The 19,987-nt window shown below is 37.2% G+C and overlaps 1 long non-coding RNA gene across 1 annotated transcript; it reads right to left on the reverse strand.

The window, feature by feature from the left end:
- Positions 1-4,642: 4,642 nt before the first annotated feature.
- On the reverse strand, positions 4,643-10,260 carry LOC115923963. The gene is made up of 3 exons (XR_004064099.1): positions 9,917-10,260; positions 6,056-6,116; positions 4,643-5,059 (listed from the first exon to the last, which is right to left on the reverse strand). It is a non-coding gene; the product is annotated as an uncharacterized LOC115923963 (long non-coding RNA).
- Between the last annotated feature and the right edge of the window lie 9,727 nt (positions 10,261-19,987).

The raw sequence follows: 19,987 nt of genomic DNA on the forward strand, positions 1-19,987 counted from the left end.
CCTTTAAAGGTCTTGTGAATGTGGTATCTTTATATTACCTCCTTTGATTTAATGTATGTGGCCAAACAAAATGATGTAAATGTTACGAGGTTCTCGCGTTTTCTTATATGATGAATGAAGAGCCCTTCTATTATGATGTATCTAATTGGGTTTATAACTCATTCATCTATGAGCATAATGTTTCCTTTATGGCGCTCATAATTCGGCGCCCCTATATAACCTGGATTTGTTAAAGCTATACAGACTGCAATGCATTAGGAATTTCTTCTGACAAGGTAACCATGTACTTTTGATAGGATGATGAAAGCTTTTGTGATAGTAATTACTTTAATTATGCCGTCACGGTGACCCTTATTGTTGGAATACTCCTCAGGGAATGAAGATGATGCAGATTGTGTGTATGAATGGATCCGATGACCTAGAAAATAATAGCATCTGTAAAGCGCTTACGGAGACAATTTTTCGGATTAAGCGGTGTATGAATCCAGGTTTATTATTATTATTATTATTATCAGTATTGTACTTCACCTGGTTCGTGAGTAGAATGACATATTGAATGTATTAACTAAATAATTGTAATGCTCATGCCATTGGTGTAAGAAAATAATATGAAACGAATTTACAACGCATTTCAAATTCATGAGGAAATGAACAGATTGGGAAAAAGCGATAAATATGTTATATTAATTTAATTGTTATATGTGATGCAATAAATAATGTATGTTTCTATACAGTTTCTATATCATTATACAATGTCACACTTCAACAAAAATATTCATGTGTTTTAAATGTGTAGCTTAACATGGAAATATGCCATACATACCTGTATCATGATAGCCTTTCAAACTGTAAATCTATACAAACTGCATCGATGTGATTTATTTGTAATTAACATTTTCCAAAATTATTTCGTGTTTATTATGATAAAATTTACGATAACGTTCAACTTGTGAAGGGAATAAATATGAATGAATTACTATAAGACAAGTCAAGTATGCAATCTACGAACTGTTGAGGAGAGGAGACTAGCACTTTGTAGAAAATTCGCAAAATCCCTTTCAAATCACTCTATTTGCCAGACCTGGTTACCTCAGAAGAAAAAAACACTTATATATCTCTTCGCCGTATTCCCACTTATCAACAATTTCAAGTTCAAAAACAAAAAGGTCTAAAAAAAAATAGCCCACTGTCATAATTAGTTGATTTACTCAACAAAAGTTGACAAACTTGTTTTATTTTTTTACTTTTATCGTTATTGCAGGTATACTCAGTGCTTGTCTCCTCCCCCAAGTCGGCTGTTTAAAATGTACCTATTTTAATCTGTTTACCATGTTTGTATTGACTTTTATGGGAAATTTGTTTTAGATAATAACAGCTCATGTTTTTGTTGTATTTCTGGAAACTTTTGCAATGTGTTTATGGTTTTTAGTTACAGAATTAAGTCCTTTTTTTATATTCCTAGTTTTTTAGTTATGTATCTTTAAAAGTGTTATATATTGTGCCTAACATGTGAACATGAATATTCCAGCCATGGCTGTCCTTGATGTAAAATTGTATTTGTATGAACCATGTTTGTGCTTTAATGAAAAACATTTTTTTAATGAATTGAATTTTTAAAAAATCTATGCCACCAATGCTTATTCGAAAAAAGTGAGTACAGATACAATTTATAGTACAATTATTTCTACCTCCTTGATTTTTTTTAAAACTAAAGAATGAAAGGTCGACTAGTTGAATGAGGGTTTTAATTGAATACTTTAATATGTAATTTATAATATGTCACATTCTCAAGAAACATAATCGGGACTAATCTATTTTTTCACATACCTACAAAATTAAAAAAGTTGGTAAGGGTATGAATAATGTAGTTGTTAACGGTATATATCATAATGTCTTATTTAGTTTATCGCCGACCTCTCAAATACAAAGGAATAACTGCTCTCCTTAAAATGACGAGTAAGTTTGGGGGACATTTATCTCCACTGTGCCTATACAAAATGAATCCAGTCTTGAGCAATAGTTTCCTACTCACTTCACTCGCATTTGATATTATAGAAGAACTTATCATTAAGGAATATATATGGGACAAGGATGATTAAAACTTACAAATCACTTAATGTGTTGAGATTCTTCTTAGGTAACCACAACTTTTACTTAATGATTGTCAAACTGACATTCCAAATGGTAGCCAGTAAAACGTAAACGCATGAACATAGAATATTGTGTATTAAAAAGAAATTATACAAGCAAATATATTCAGTTTCTTTTTCATAAAAAGATTCCCTTAAACTGGGTTCCGACAACATTATCTTTGATGATGATGCTCCTTTATTAAGTGGATCTTCTTGATCTTGGTCTATCTCTTTCCCTCTGATGTTGTTGAATTTGTTGAAACAAAGAAACGACGCACAAGATGCATGATAACTGAATCGATAAGGAGGAGGAAAGAGATAAATCATTAATCATTATGACCATGAAAAGCTATCTGTATCAACTGTATAAGTTTTTTTTTAAAGTAAATAGTCACTGGTGTCAATTTTCATTTTCATGTGTCAGCTGTCATCTGTTATTACGATGAAATGTGATAAGTTACAATGATGGACGGAAATTTGCTCAGAGCATTTTTTCATTGCGAAATAAAGAGTTATAACTGGGTTTACGTTAGTTTTATGGTTGAGGTTAGCAAATTGGGATTTGGGTTAGGGTGTTGAAGTTAAGGGTTTGGGCAGGAAGTATAGGAGTTTTTCTGAGGAGCAGTAATTGTAACCGCTTCATGTGTGTCAGTCGAGAAAAAATGTTTCCGGCCAATGCGAAACATCTTTGGATTTCAGTATGTTAAGATGAAAAATTCATATTATGTCTTGACAACAAAACAAGAAACGATCGGTTCCTAAGATACTTACATCAACCAGTGTAGATGTGATATGAAATGCTAGCGGCAGGACTAGCGATATCCCCATTATGGACATCTGAAGCTGTGTTAATTAAGCAAACAATACATATAGAATGACATTGTTTGATATCATATCAATGACAATTTTGACTGGAATTTGCTTTGGTCAAGTTTAGATCAAATTTGGAAAGTGTAAGAAGGAAAAATGGACGTAACCGAAAGTGAGGGGCGACGTGTTATCACCTTTATACCATATCAGGAATTTACTTATGTACCATATTGGTGCTCACGATTGAAAACTCCTACAAAGTTGTATCTGGAGTGACGAGCAACTGTATATTATTTTAACTTAATCTGTCGCAATTTAATGTTATGTTACTTTCCTCATGAATTTCCTGCCAATTTAGTTACGTACCTCCCTTTTTTTGGTGGAATTATATATATTCTAGAAATTTTTCTACAACAAAAAGATGATATGAAAGTGTTTGTGTTTCATTTTGATCCTTGATATCGTGGCGTAAGAAATACGACAATGTGCGGTATACTCACCATAGCGCCAAAAACCTCTACAATGGTGATAAAATGTAACACAACCAGACAACACAGGACAATCAAGAAGGGAAGTACTAGAAATCGGTACCGCTGGAATGGAAAAGAAGACACATTTTGAGTGAATTTACGCTATATATCTATAAAACATACAGACATGTATATTCATAAATAATGTAGAACATCATTAATCAAACATCAATCTTAGAAAATAATAAATTTAATAATTAGATATGCCTATGTTACTGGTGTTCTTTGTAATTAAATTATGTAGTGATGACATTTCTAACTATATTTTTCAGTCAGAGTGAACAAGCACATGACATTTTTTTTTTTTTATGTCAATGTGTTGTTGAGATTTTGCGTATCTATACGTTATGATTGTCCTGGAATATCCGTTCAGTAAGAGTAATAATACTTACCCTACATGCAGCAAACACCAGCATGACTGAAGCAATCAGGTATATGATGAAAAATATTAGAGCAAATATCCTGCCATAAAATTCCGTTTTGTCTTGGTCTTCGATTTCACTTATTATATCCCCTGTATGTAAATAGAAATTAAGTAATTAAGCACAGACAGTAAATGCAATGTAATTGAATACTCTGTATCTTCTCATGTCTAAATTAATGACATAAATGTCTAGAACTTTGAATTTGTGCAAAATAGTGCGATCATTGAAGACATCAATACATTTTCTCATTTTTACGATTTACCAAGACATTTCAGATGCAATAGATTTTCTTCCTTATGTTTTCTAGTAATTGGTCATTCATTCTTAAACATCACAAGTTTCTATGCTTGTATTAAAAAACATATAGTTTCCTGTCTCATTTCTTTTAGATCCAATATAATTCCGCTTTGATTCACACATAATTATATATAATTATGCTGGGAATAATTCATTTAAAATAATTTATCTATCATACTGCATTATCATGACACATATATTAAATTTCGACCAAAATATTCAAGTGAACTTTTATTTCTATTTTGCATAGCTATGAACAATTCGTTTCCAAAGCTTTCTACTTCTATGAAAGTGTGTTTTACATTTTTAATGAATATGTACGTTTAACGATTTTAATAATACTCTATTCTATTTTGTTGATTCCATGAATATATCAAAGATGATATATATTGTGTGTCATAAGCTTTAGTAAGAATATTATATTATGCAATACATTCATTGTTAAACATGTTATTTTAAAGTTGTGAATATTTACCCAGTCACGGTATGGAATACTACAGACCATTCTCAAAGCACTTCAAACAATATATTTGTCGTAAGTAATTGTAAATGAATATCAAATAGGCCAATGGGGCACTGGGCCATTTCTAAACTTCTATCAAGGGTTGTTGTGTTCTTTGTTTGTATGTGGATTTAATGATTATTGTTTTATTTTTGTTTACATTTTTTTTATTTTACGGTAAAAGAATTGATGGTTTAGGATTATATGTATCATGGATCTTTTATTCCCATTAAAATCACGAGAGGGATAACTATTACGGTTGCCTCTATAAAGTCGTCTTTATTTAGTTTTTGTAATACATAAACTTACCTATTTTATAAAACTGCTTGACCACAAAATGTGGTTCTATTTTGCCTCTGAGATCTGCAGGAATGTAACATACAAGTAAAGGAAAAGAAACAATTCAAATCGTTTACATATTTAAAAAGACACATATTTTATGACAAGACAAGGAATTTTTTGCTCTGTTACCCAACGATTTCTGTAGGAGCTACTGCACATTACCCCTCTACTGTCGCATATCAAAGTTTGTTTATTTTGAATTGAATTGAATTTATCAAACCATATACATGTACATGCAAAAGCAAAATATACAATTGAAAATAGAATACATAAAACCAGGGGCGCCGATAATAATGGTAATAATAATTTTACACTTATATTGCGCACAACTCTGCCGCAAAATAGGCACCCTTGGCGCACAGATCTACAAATCATACAAATTACAAGAATTTGGTCACTAATCAAAATTCAACAGAACTGAGATATTACAAAATTAAAAGGCGACAAATGGTCAACATAATCTACAGATATACTACTAACTCAGATAATAATCCTAACATTAACAGTACGCCCTATTCATCAACAAGGTCTTTAACTTTTATTGAAAGGTTATAATTTATTAGCTCAACTTCATATCCAAGGGTAGGATAGGGAAGCAAATTGCATATAAATAGGGCCCCCACAAAAAACAAATTAAATTAAATATATTTCAGTCACCATACCCCTACATGCGCACATAATAAACTACTACATACACACATACCGAAACGAAATACTGTATTGTTACAAATTCTAAAGTATTTGCGACAAAGGCATTTTTAATACAGGATAAAGTTGCACTTAATTTTATCCACGCCAGCTATTTTGATTTAATCCAACCTTACCAGAAAAAGATAAATTTTTGGTGTCATTCGATAGACAATTCATTAATATTGATAAAAGGTCTGTATTTTGGGGGAATAGTTCAGCAATTCAAGTTCATAACATATTATTAAATTGAAAATAAATACGTGAATTGATGATTAACGTCACTGTTATGTCACCACGTCATTAAAACTTATCATCATTAAAACTTACCCCATACAGAATAGGCCTTAAACAGCAGGGCTGTGTGTGCTATGATGATGATGGAGTAGAGCTGTATTAAATGTGAAAATAGCAAATTCCATCAGGTCATTCATTTTAAAGAATACACAAATATGATTACATAAGAATAGCAGGTATTACTACAGTTCTCATTTGTAAGCCAGCGAATTTTGATAAATTCTAACATTAATTTTGTTTTCTTTTTATTCATCCCCCCTTCACATTTGGGACAGTGTGAAATATCTGTTTTTGTTTATTCTACCAACTAGCTTTACCCTATTGTCAATCGACTTATCAGATCATCATGATGATATTATTTGAGTGACCAGTCAATGACCAAGCAATGAGCAATATTTTCCCGGGAGACACTCACAATTATATGTCACTTTTAATCAAGTCTGGTGCATTTTACCATGGACCTACTACGAAGTAGGTCAATGATTTGACGAAACACGTCTATATATAGCTCTTATAGCAGCGTTACGTCCGAACAGTTTGAATGACAATGAGGGACTGGTGGGAGATATGAAACATTATGATTAGGTAATATTACGTTTAAAGTGATGGTATGAAATATAAATATTTAAAGGTAGAAAATATCAATATCCACGGCATAATCCACCCCTTTTTATGAAAAACATAAGTTTGGAATTTTTTTTTTTTTATTATTAATCTAGAGGATTTTTTTTCTTGTGGAGTTTCCCCAATAATGTGGTATGTATTTTCAATGTTTATAGATGAATTTAATATTTTGTTGATACACTTTGATACAGAAAAGATGTTCTTGTAGCAATCAAATGATACTTTTACGAAATTAAGTAGTCTCTTTTACCAAACATTCTCTCGTTTCTCTGTATTGAAATTTATCGATAGTCTTGTCAGTTGAAAATATGAATACGGCAAAGACAAGGTAACTTTTGGTTTTGACATGAAGTCCTCATACGATAGCACATGACAAAAGCAATTGTGTTGAACAAAATTCACCATCAAACTTAAACCGGAGCAGAAAGAATACCTATATATCTATATCCCTCATCGGCCTTAGGGCTGGATGTATCATAGCATGCATACGATATTACATCGCCTATTAAAGGTACTATGTCCCATTGGCAGGCCCAAGAAATGAAAAGGTTAAATTCCAACGGCATTTGAAAGACGATACTATAAATTTAGAACTTCCCTTTAAACGAAAGGGCTTGAAAATGGCTTTTAGTGGGTAAATAACGACCATTAGTTGTCGAATCGACTCAAGTGATTGCAATTGCCTAAGTAATAGTCTGATTTTCAGACCCTTTCAATTTTGGCCGTTACAGGTAATGGGTTATTGATGTAGACAAATGCTGATGTACCTGTTACAGTTTATGTTATGTATGTTGTTACCAAACAAAAAAAATATGTTAATCAGTCACTCAATAGTGTCTGACAGTAAAGTCTAGAAGGTAAACGGGTTTCCTTGTATAATTTGAATACTAGGATACTACTAATGTTTAAATTTCACAGATAGGACATACATGACATATTTATAATTCCTGCAAAGTTCTACAGAATTTGATGTTGGCTACAAAAGGGACATAGCTTCTTTAAAGGATAGCAGGAGTTTTTTTTGGGGGGGGGTTATTGGATATTGATCCTACAAATTAGGTAATTAACCCCTCACACATAATCATAAATATATATTTTAAACATTAATAAACGTACTAACATATTACAAGCATTTTTGATAATCATAATATGCTTGTTATGCTAAACGCTGTTTTATTTTTTATTTCGGCCTACATACCGGTAACATTTGATGCCGTAATGTTTCCATTTCTACAGAACATTGCTCTGATAATTGTGTTTGATAAGATCCCAATAAAATGTACATGTTTGATGTGCACCAGCATCTTTCGTATGGTTTTATTTGCCACTTTGGGAACTGTTTCAGTAGTTCCCTTTTGCGATATATATGCTTTCAACACACTAACACTATATACATGTACAACCTTTGTAATAAATCAACATCTGTAAAACATCGGATGATGCTCGTAATCATTTCACTTGTCATCGCTTGAGGCATCCCTGACAGGATGACACGATGAGATTTCGTTTAACTATCAGCTAGTGAATAGCTAAATGCCAATCTATTATACACACTTTGTTTTGAATAGTCGGATTAGATGATGTCATCTCGAAAACCGAATGGTTAAGTCACTGATCATGAGCAACCGAATTGTTATTATAAGACGAGGCACTAATTAAATACCAAACTTAAGCAGTGGTATAGTCAAATGGTGGGCAGGTCAACCTTAAAGATATATATAGCAGAAAGGAAATCGTATGTACAGCAAGGTAGTGATATGCATGTTTATTATACTTTTTGTTCGAGGAAATATTTACTTCACACACAAGAATGTATATGAAAGGGGTTGCGTGCCCCCCCCCCCCCCCCCCCCATTGAAAAAAAGGTGAGAAAGGAGGGAAAAGGGACAGAGATAAAGAGCAGAGAATGGAAAAGAAACGTCAAAATGAGAAAATAATAGGATGCCTCTATTACACTATCTTCCTGGTCGATGTCCTTGTTTAGTAGCATTTCATCCGTCTGGTATTTGTAGCCCCCCCCCTCCAATAATGAAGGTACCCCTAAGCGGCTAGACGTATCTTATTTGTATGATTCTATGATTTTATTTCTGCGTTCACTAACGCAATATAAAATAAAAAATATTACAGAAAAATATATAAACACAGCTTCAGATATTAATAAATTCCTTTTAAAAACATGAATAAAATACACTTTTCGCAAATTAACATTTTACAATTAACAGAAAATGTAAACGTGGGAGATCTCCATCATGAGCGATGGCGTATGCTACGCCATCGCCTTTAGGATCATTCTGATGACACAAAAAAGTAATATCTTTCATCTCACTCTCGCGTATTGTATCCAGATTTTGGCTTTAGGGAGGGAGGTGGGGGAGGGGGGACAGGGTATCCGGGATCATTGCACTATTGGTGTAATGTAAAAGAAAAACAAAATACATTGTACAACATTAAAATGTCATTATCAGCATAAAGTCATGAAATTTGGCAATGATTTAAAACGAGCGAAACGAGAAAATTATTTTGTTTTCTGGTGAATTATGATCCACGCATCTGCTATTGGCTCAATATTTTTAAAATTAATTTTTTAAAACTTAACAAGATCTTTTTTCAGTGTGTATATATACAAACGCTATTGGGTCAAATTTAAGACAAATATTGTTAATTTAGTTTCCTTTGTATATTTACCAAACAAGGTGAAATTGCCATACACTGTATATTACATTTTGTTGTTGACCGCATTGTCTAGAAGTCCTCCTGATTTTATTTATTTCATTTCAAACCAGCAAATAAAAAAAATAAAAAAGATGTGGCTGCCCGTGAAAGGAAAAGGGAGAGGACAATAAACTAAGAATTGATTTTATTTGGCCTAAAGAAAAAAGGAAAGAAACAAAATATGTATCATAGTTTGTGTACAAAACTATTATCATCTATCAGGAAGACCTGAGCCCCGCCTTATAAAGATTTTCGATTGATCCAAATCAATCGCAAGTTTGCAGTCTCCTATCACTTATTACCTTTTAATAAATGAACACCTTAAACCTTACTCCCTGAATTACCCTTAAATAGATCTGACCCATTTATGATGTTGATGAAATTTGATTTAGAGAGAAAGATATGAAACACGATTGACACAATATCAAAGGAGCATACAACCAGGATTACAAATATCATATTTTAATATTTTCAAAATTGTTATGAGTAGTTTCTGAAAACCAATATTTGATGAGAACAAATGTTTTTAAAGATTTGATGATAACAATATAGACTCACGATTCCGTAGATTCCTGTCATTATAGATCCCCTCCTAACGCTACAACAGCAACATTGTTTGATGATTGCCATGGTAACTCCTCCGGTATCTGATGGTCCTCTGTCTCGAGCAAAAACCGGTATAGATCAGAGATATACCGAGAGTGGCATTAATGAGTGCGCGCTAACAAAATCCGATATAGAACCTCTGAAAATTGCTTGCTAGATGATGGATATGCACTTGAGAAATTAAACTCCAGATGCTAAATTCTGAAATAAATTAGATATATAGCTTAGTTTCTGATTTACAAAGTTTGGAAATAGCGCAACGAACTAAGAGAAAAATGTCGACCATCACTCGTAAAGTTAAGAAAATTTGTTGTAAGCAAACTAAGTGACTCAGGAGACTTTTAAACAAAAATCTAATGACTGTTGCACAACTGGTTTATATACACGTCTACCAACACTTCATAAAGTGAGTTTGGAATGTTTGTAATGAGTTGGACAAGAGAGATAAACCAGGTATAGGTATGTAGCATTTGAGACAGATTGAAGCAGGCGAGTGGATAATGACTCTTGCATTGGGGCATTGATTTTCGATCATTGCGCGTACCACCAGGCTGACAGAATGAATTAACAGAATAATGCGACGAAGGTTTCAGCTAAGGCCTATATCGTTTTACAAGAAATGCATTTTAAAGGGGGATTTAAAAAGCCCAATCTATATCAGTGGTTATAATATAGAATAATTACATTTCGTTCAATTCTATGAAAACAAAATTGGGGATTTTTTTGTGAAAATTGTGTGAAGAATTAATGAAAGAGATTCTGGAATTCTATGTCTTTAAATGATCTCATTTTTTTATTAAAATCATCCCTTTGGGCCACTATACTCCAGCTTTATACTCTTTTTATCATTTTAAAGAAGAATAAATACAAGAAAAAGGAACAGAGTCCTATTACAAATACTTGTTGAAATTGTACTTGACTTAATACAATGGCTACATTTATATTGCGCACGTATCCATCCCAGTGGATGCTCAAGGGCCGGGCCTACAATGTAGTATATTACCTTGGATTTGGCCTTGCTGCCCTATAATGCGCTAAAAAGAAAATTAAAAGAATTATTTCCTATACCAAATACCCATTTACTAAACCTGGGCGGAGAGTGTCAAATGCAGATTAATGTCTTGGCAAATGACATTAGTTGCCGCGGCGGGACTCGAACCGCGAACTATGCGACCCCGAGTTCGATGACGTATCAACTAGACCACGACACATTCGTTTGTATTCCTTTACAGGTCTCATCTATTGGGTATATAATAATTTAGCTACTATATAGTTTTCATAAAGCTGGGTAAAATCAAAATAATTTTTTTTCCTGGTTTTATCCCGGCCCACCACTATCTGTAAGACTTCTTTGGGCCCCAGATTATACACATGACTCTCGAATTAGCATCCATAGATGGTTTCGCTACTTTCTCGAAGCCTCGTGAAGCCGAGGACGGCGAGGGGATGGAGTAGCTTTGCTTACCAAGCATGAATTCAAACCTCACCTTTTAACTAATATAATTGTACCAGAAAATATACAAGCGAGTCGGGTTATGTTAAGACCCCCACACTTACTAAGGCAAATTTCCATTTCCAGTATCCATTTCTGTGTAATCTATTTTCTACGAAAAGTCCTATTAGCGCAAAGTATGTTAATCATAATGACGATTGATTCTTTATTTGTAAACAAAAATACCCTGATGCTGCGTATGCATGTTTACTTGGTAATTTTAGTGATTTCAATTTTCAAGAAATTTCAAACAATGCAGGTTCAAACGAGTAGTAGATACACCCACAAGCAGGGGCCGCGATCCCGGGAGACGGGGGGACACGTCCCCCCCCCCCCCCCTCCCCCCTCATTTTTTTCGTCCCCCCCCCCCCCTGAAAATTTGAAAAAGGAAAGGTTCTGGAGGGCCCAAGAGTGCACGTTTAGACAAATAAAAATGCCAGAATCTTCTCGCTCGGGAGCTACGCTCGCGTAATATTCTTCAAAGTATAGGCCTACAAGTAAAATAGAAAAGTGAAGTGTGAAAAAGGTATATTGCTTGTTTTGGTAAGAAATGTAGTTTGTTAATATAACAAAACTTCAAAAAACCAGTGAGGGGGTAGTCACCTCCGTCACCTTCACCCCTCTCGTATATGCTTCCTCTCACTGGCGTAATGATGGGGGCAGGCGCGCCGAAAGCAGTTTGGGATGGGGGGGGGGGGCAAACATTCCAGGGGGCTCACCTTCCAGGGGCAGTGACGTAACGAGCAAAAACGTTTGGAAGGGGGGGGCAGAAGAAAAATCTGCATCACCACCACTCTTACACTTTACATGCAGGCCCCGCGGAACGTTTTTCAAAGTGGATTATTAACGATCAGGTAGAGCGTAAATTGGCGTAGGGTCCAGTCCCTGAGCCCCGGCAGGGTGTCAGGGGCTGGGCCCCCAGAAGCTCAGGGGTTTTAGGCATTAAAATTATGGTAAGCTCTGGGGTTTTAGGCAATTAATTACGGTCAGATGAGCATCCAGGGCCCTGCCTGAGGGCCCTTGGTGGGGTCCAGGGGTAGAGCCCCCGGAAGCTCGGGGGTTTTAGGTATTAATAACGGTCAGATGAGCATACAGGAGACCGCCTTTAAGCCCTTGGTGGGGTCCGAGGCAGGGGCGTCTCCAAAGGGAGGATGTGGGGGTGCGACACCCCCCCCCCCACCTGTCGGCATATTGTTGGTAAAATTGCGCTGCCGTCGGGAGAAAAAAAGGGGGGAGGGGAAAAAGAGAGGGAAAGGGAAAGAAAAGAAAAAAGAAAAGGAAAAGAAAAGAAAGAAAGCAAAAGAAAGGAAAGAAAAGAGAAGAAAGAAAGAGAAAAAAAGAAAAAGAGGGAGGAGAGGAAAGAAAGGAAAAGAAAGAAAAGAAAGAAAAGGGAAAAAGGAGAAAAGGGAGAGGGGAGAAAATAGCCCGAGAGAGGAGGAGTGGGAGTAAAAGAGAGAGGGGGTTGTTGGGTAGAGTCGTCTCGTCGAGGGATTAAGAAAGACACGGGAAAATATGTTGCTGTGTCGGTATTCTTGCTCGATCCTCGTGTACTATATCAATGCAGAAGTTTGAAGTCTGTGAGATGTATATTATCCCTACTAGTTTGTTTCCCTACGAACTGTGACTTTTTATCCACTGTGACGACTTCGAGAGTGACTACAACTACAATATTTCTATTTTCACGAAGTTTCACTTTCCTATTTATAATATCAGCTAAAGAAATCAGAGGTTTAAAATTTTCGGGGAAACTAAATTCAAACAAAGATTAAGAGTCAACAACGGTATGACGAATCGTCTGCCTTTCTCTATATTTTGATAAAACGTCAAAAATTCCGCGCTTCGCGCTGGAGGAGAAAAGTTCATTTAGACGAGTCGAGAACGGTACAACGAATCGTCTTCTTTCTCTAATAATGTAAGGAAACGTCAAAGCTTTCGCGATTCGCGCGGGAGGGGAAGAAAACTGAATTCAGATAAGGATTAAGAGTCGAGCACAGTAAAACGAATGGTTTGCTTTCTCTCATAAATTAAGGAAACGTCAAAGCTTCCGCGCTTCGCGCGGGAGGAGGGAAACTGAATTCAGACAAATTAGGGTTAAGAGTCGCGAACGGTACAACGAATCGTCTGCTTTCTCTACTAATTTAAGAAAACGTCTAAGCTTCCGCGCTTCGCGCGAGAGGGGGGAAACTGAATTCAGACAAATAGGGCTTATTAAGAGTCGAAAACGATACAACGAATCGTCTTCTTTCTCTAATAATTTAAGGAAACGTCTAAGCTTCCGCGATTCGTGCTGGAGGGGAAGAAAACTGAATTCAGATAAGGATTAAGAGTCGAGAACAATACAACGAATCGTTTGCTTTCTCTCATAATCTAAGGAAACGTCAAAGCTTCCGCGCTTCGCGCGGGAGGAGGGAAACTGCATTCAGACAAATTAGCGTTAAAAGTCGCGAACGGTACACCGAATCGTCTGCTTTCTCTACTAATTTTAGGAAACGTCAAAGCTTCCGCGCTCTGCGCGATAGGGGGAAAACTGAATTCAGATTAATAGGGCTTAAAGGGGCACGTTCCCGCCAGTGTAGTTATCGCTGCTCTATAGTCATCGCCATCTTGGTTCCGAAGATCGACTTCTAATTTGCATACAGCTGTCAATCAAAGTACGCGCGGCCTGGCCTGCCTTCGCCAAGCCAGCTGATCGCTGCCGATCGTGACGTCACGAAAGTGGGCGGAAACATCAGCCGAATCTTAGAGCCGAACTGCGATTGGTATTACTTCGGCACACGTATGCGATAATCGGCATTGGGCGGGTATTCGGAACATGCCATCTGCGAAAGAGCCGTATTCTGTTGGTGTCAATTGGCAGCTAGCACCGTCCACCAGCGGGTACGTATTTTGAAGGCTCTCTTGAATACGGGGAACATGAAAACGGTAGAACGAATCGTTGCTTTCTCTAATAATTTAAGGAAACGTCAAAGCTTCCGCGCTTCGCGCTAAAGGGGGAAACTGAATCCCGCCCGCGCATATTTTTTTTACACAACTGTTTAGCCACTTCAGTCAAATATACTGTACAAACGACTAGAGACAGAGTCTAGCATTACCCTTAGCAGTGTTGTTGGATTGCTGGAGTTGTACATGACTTGTGTACATACTCGTTATTTGTTTCGGGTTATATCTATCCTCTCTTCTCTTTCATTATGTATTTTTGCGTTCTCCTTCAATCTATCCTTTTTCTCCTTCGTTAATTTACTTTGTTTTAATTCCCTTCAATCTATCCCCCAGTTCTCATTCGTTATGTATTTCTTTTGTTCTCTTTTATTCTAACCTCTTCTCTTTTGTTTTATGTATTTCTTTGTATCTCCTTCAATCTATCCTTTTCTCCTTCGTCATGCATCTAGTTCTTTGTTTTAATATGATAGATTCCCTTTCTCCTTCTTTATGTATTTCCCTGTTTTTCCTTAGTCTAGATCTATGATCCTCTTAGCTCTTCAATTATGTATTTCTATGTTCTTTCTTTGACTTATCCTCTTCTCTTTCCTTACGTATTTCCTTGTTTTTCCTTCTCCATATCCTCTCCACTATCCTTGTTTTCCCCCTTTCTATCATCTTCCCTTCCCTGGGTGTACGTGCTTGCACACAGTGCGCTGACGACCTAGACTCTTTCACCAGAGCACTTCTTGGAATTTTTTCGCGAAAATGGCTAAACAGTTGTGTAAAAAAAAAAATGCGCATCCCCCCCCCCCCCCACTTAGTGTTATTTAGGGTACGCATATGTGTGTTTCAAGCGACCCCCCCCCCCCCTTTTCAGCAAAAGACCGGTGTGTAAAGTCAATACGGGTCGACCTTTTTTTTTTGTTATACGAGCCTTTTTCAGCACCCCCCCCCCCCCTCCCCCTTTCAGCAAAAGTCCGGTGTGTAAAGTCAATACGGGTCGACCTTTTTTCTTTTGTTACGAAAAGGACATTTTGGAAACACGCGTGGGGTCCGTCCGTTCTCGGAGTGGGGGGGGGGGCGGGAACTGAATTCAGACAAATAGGGCTTATTAAGAGTCGAAAACGGTAGAACGAATCGTCTACTTTCTCTAATAATTTAATGAAACGCCAAAACCTCCGCGCTTCGCGCGGGGTAACTGATTTCAGATAAGGATTAAGAGTCGAGAACAGTACACCGAATCGACTGCCTTTTCTCATAATTTAGGGAAACGTCAAGGCCTCCGCGCTTCGCGCGAGAGGCCTATCACCCACACTCACAAATGAAACGTCAAAGCTTCCGCGGTTTGCGCGGGAGTGGGAGAAACTGAATTCAGACAAGGATTAACAGTCGAGAACAGTACACCGAATCGACTGCCTTTTCCTAATAATTTAGGGAAACGTCTAAGCTTCCGCGCTTCGCGCGAGAGGCCTATCACCCACACCCCCTAATGAGCGCGCTTCGCTTGCCTACTACTGCCCCTCCCTAAAATGAGATCCTAGCTCCGCGCCTGCATTAAAATATAAAGCTATGATGCTGACTAAGTTGACAAAATAATTCGTATATTTATGTCGCGAGGAAATGACCATTTGCGCATAGGCAAGTATATACTATAAATAGTCCATAGGAAAAACAATTTAGCCTTCGGCCCTGGGTTTATAGGTTTAAATTTGTAGATATTGGGACATTTAATTTTGTCGGTAATTGATGGCTAGTTTTGTCGGTAATCGTTGGCCTCTACACCCCCCCCCCCCCCCCCCCCCCCCCCCCCCCCCCACTGAAAAAGGTCTAGCGACGCCCCTGGTCCGAGGGCGGAGCCCCCGTAAGCTCTGGGGTTTTCGGCATTTAATTACGGTCAGATGAGCATATTTTGATACCTCATTTGTGACATTGGCAGGTCACTTATTTTTTTCTCTCTCTCTTTCTTTCTTTTTCTCTGAAACAAACTTTTTCAAAAAGTGAGGGGGGCTCAAGCCCCCGAGCCCGGCCGTTATGCAGACCCTGACATAAAGGCTTCTAAATAAGCATATTTTTCGCCCTACTGTAAATTTGGGAATTTCTAATTTTCCACCAACAACGCATAAAAAGGTATGACTTACACAAAAATTCAGAAAAATACCGGAAAATCATGTCATTTCAGCAACATTTGTGAATCACTGGTATCGAATAAAAAATACCCCCCCCCCCCCCCCAATTAGTACGCCAGCGTTCAGGGTCTCATGAGCTCCTCACCCCTATAACAAAAAACAGACACGCTTTCCCATTCTCTCACAATATGTCCACGATATGCGCGTATCGCTATTATAAAAACCTCCAATGAGAAAGCAATGTTTAGGAATTTTAATTCCTGTCAACTTTCCTTTTCTTTGAATGAAATTTTATACGTCATTTATTAAAGTCAGGTTTTTATTATTGTTATGTTCTTTTGGGTCAAAAATTCAAACCATCTTTACTCCTTTACTGCTTTTTTTTTTGAGGGGGGGGGCGCATTGGGGGGCAAAAATGCGTTTTGCCCCCCCCCCCCCACTTTTTTGGTTGGGGGGCAACTGCCCCCCCCCTCCCCCCCCCCCCCCCCCCACTTCCGGCGCCTATGGATGGGGGGCTTGGGGCAGTTGTCCCCTAATAAAATTCAAATGTGGTTTATTTCTTAATTCGATAGTAGTGATTTACAAATGTTGCTGAAATGGCATGGTTTTTCCTAAAATCCCTGAGCTTGGGGGTTCCGCCCCCTTGCCCCCTCCCCCCCCCCCCCCCAGAAAAAAGAGGTTAAAGCTCATTACGCCACTGCTCCCCAGTCCCTCGTATTTCGTCCCCTTGGTCACGAAAAGAAATCGCTGCCCCTGCTCACAAGAGAATATAATGTACTTGACATGATTTGTTCAAATATTTTTGACTTTTATACAACTATTAAACTCTTCCTCCAGTTGGTATAGAAGCAATCATACTTTATTGTACTATTTTGCACCCAGTTATCATTTTTGTAAACGAACTCGTAAAACAGATGCATAGGATTGTCCGGTCATTGAACGACAGTTGGACCATAATGTACTGATTCAAAAATCGATTTTTAGGCATAGAAGACACATGGGATTATAAATTTGATAGCAAGTATTTTGTTTGAATATCGCAAACAAAATCAAATTGATTTTTGTGTATCAAAATTAATCATGCCAGTTTTACCCATGGTACACGCCTCGCCTCGCGATGTTAATGATTCATGTGAACAGATTTCTGTACCCAGAGGCGGCGCGCCCGGGGGGGGGGGCAGGGGGCACAGTGCCCTCCCACTTTTTCGAGTACCCCAAAAGTGCCCCTTTTTACATAGGAAAAGTGCCCCTTTAACTTTGTAAGAAGCACCCCTTTTTACATAAAAAGTGCCCCTATTACTTTGCTAAGTGCCCCTCTTCATTTTTAAAAGTGCCTCTTCCCCTTTTCACCTCTGATATGTGCCCCTTTAATTTTGACACGTACCTTTTTTCCCTGACAAGTTCCCAGTTTCCTTTGCAGTAAGTGTCCATTTTCCATTCTCATAAGTGCCCTTTTTATTCTCTAGTAAGTGCCCCTTTTCGGGTACGAGAAGCGCCCCTTTTCACTTTTGTTAAGCGCCCCCTTCACCTCTGATAATTGCCCTATTAAAATCTTAGAGGTGCCCCTTTTACCTTGACAAGTACCCATTTTCCTTTGTAAGAAATGCCCTTTCCCCTTTTAATAACTACACCTTTTTAATTCGTATAAGCGCACCTTATATTTTCACATGTGCCCCTTTCCTTTCTAATATTAGGTGCCCCTTTTCCTTATGAAAAGTGCCCCCACTTAAAAAAGAGCCCTTCCCCTTCTCATAAATGCCCCCTTTGACCTATGAAAATAGTCCCTTTTCTTTTTCATATGGTGCCCCTTTTTAAGTATGATATATACTTTTGTTTTGACAAATGCCCCTTTTCCTCCAGATAAGTGCTCTTTTCATTTCTAATAACAGCTCCATTTAATTTGACACGTGCCCCTTTTCTTCCTAATAAATGCTCTTTTCCCTTCTTATAAGTGCCTCTTCCCCTTTTCATAAAAGCCCCCTTTCACCTCCAATAAATGCCCCTTTTAAAATCTGATCGGTTCCCCTTTTCTTTCAACAAATGCACATTTCCCTTTATTATTATTAGTGCCCCTTTTTCATTCTCATAACTGCCTCTTTTCATATATGATCAGTGCCCCTTTTCAGATGCGACAAGTGCCCCTTTTTTTTACCTCTGATAATAACCCTTTTAACAATGATATGTGCCCTTTTCCTTTCTTATAAGGAACCTATCCATTTTTTCATAAATGCACCGTATTAAAATCTGATGGTTGCCTCTTTTCCATCGACAAATGCCTATTTTCCATTCTCATAAGTGCCTTTTTCATTTCTGATGAGAGCCCCATTTTCACCTCTGATAATTACCCTTTGTACCTTGACACGTGCTCCTTTTCTTTTCTAATAAGTGTATTATCCCTTCGATAAGTGTCATCTTTTCCTCTCATCAATAACATGCAATATCCCCCAAAGCTCGCTCGCTATGCTCGCTCGCATTTATAGATGTTATAATTATGTTACTTATCAAATGTCTTTTCAGTCTGTTGTTGAAAATGTGCTTATAACCCCATGAGGATTGGTTTTTTCCTCTTATAAGATGTAATTTTTCGCACTGCGACCTCAAAAATCTTAATTTGTTTTCCTCGCTCGCAAATGATTTTTCCGACTATCACTCCCAACTTGCAAGGTATGATGCTTAAGCAATATTTTATACGATGTATAAATAGAGAAACAAATATTAAAATCATCCCTGATAATGTAATCAAATTAAAGGAGTATATACCAATGTCTAAAAATGTGTATATTTTTTCTCTGAGCCTTTCTCTTTGTAGGTGCCCTTTTTCTCCAGAAAGTGCCCTTTTTGTTGGTGCCCCCCCCCCCCACTTTGGAAGTCGATCCGCCGTCTAGTCTGTACCTTATTTCAAACATGTTGACGACCTTTCGTTGGTGTATGCTGTAAAACAACAGACTCTTCGCAATACAATCAATACTGATTCTCTTGAATGTTGGTCGCATTTGAATAATATTTCACTCAATCCTTTAAAGTATTTTACCCTGCAGGTTACTATAAGGAAAAATCCTCCACAGCCTGATAATCTTTTCCTTAATAACTTTATGGTTGTAATGTACAAATACTATTTCTTGGAGTCATTGTACAATCAGATTCAAAATGAAATTGTTGACCGTATACGGTACCGTATTATAGTGAAAGTGTGCATGCACTAGAAAAGTTAATATGTTGAGGAAACTCAAGAAATTCGAATCCCTCCTCACAACAAAAAACAAAAGGTAATTAAATGACATCAACCACTATGCACTGCAACCCTGGAAGAAACATTGATTTAGCTTCAAATAACCAATATACTAAAGCAAATCTCTTTGCCATAGTCATTAAATCTTCCTGCAGTTTATGCATTGCGCGCATGCGGACCAAAATATCAAGCTAGGCGGACCAAATTCACTGTTACACATTTACCGTTTTCCGTATGCGCTGCGTACCGTATAG

The sequence above is a fragment of the Strongylocentrotus purpuratus genome, unplaced genomic scaffold (genome assembly GCF_000002235.5).
Source record: "Strongylocentrotus purpuratus isolate Spur 01 unplaced genomic scaffold, Spur_5.0 spur5_contig_836, whole genome shotgun sequence".
Classification (NCBI taxonomy): domain Eukaryota; kingdom Metazoa; phylum Echinodermata; class Echinoidea; order Camarodonta; family Strongylocentrotidae; genus Strongylocentrotus; species Strongylocentrotus purpuratus.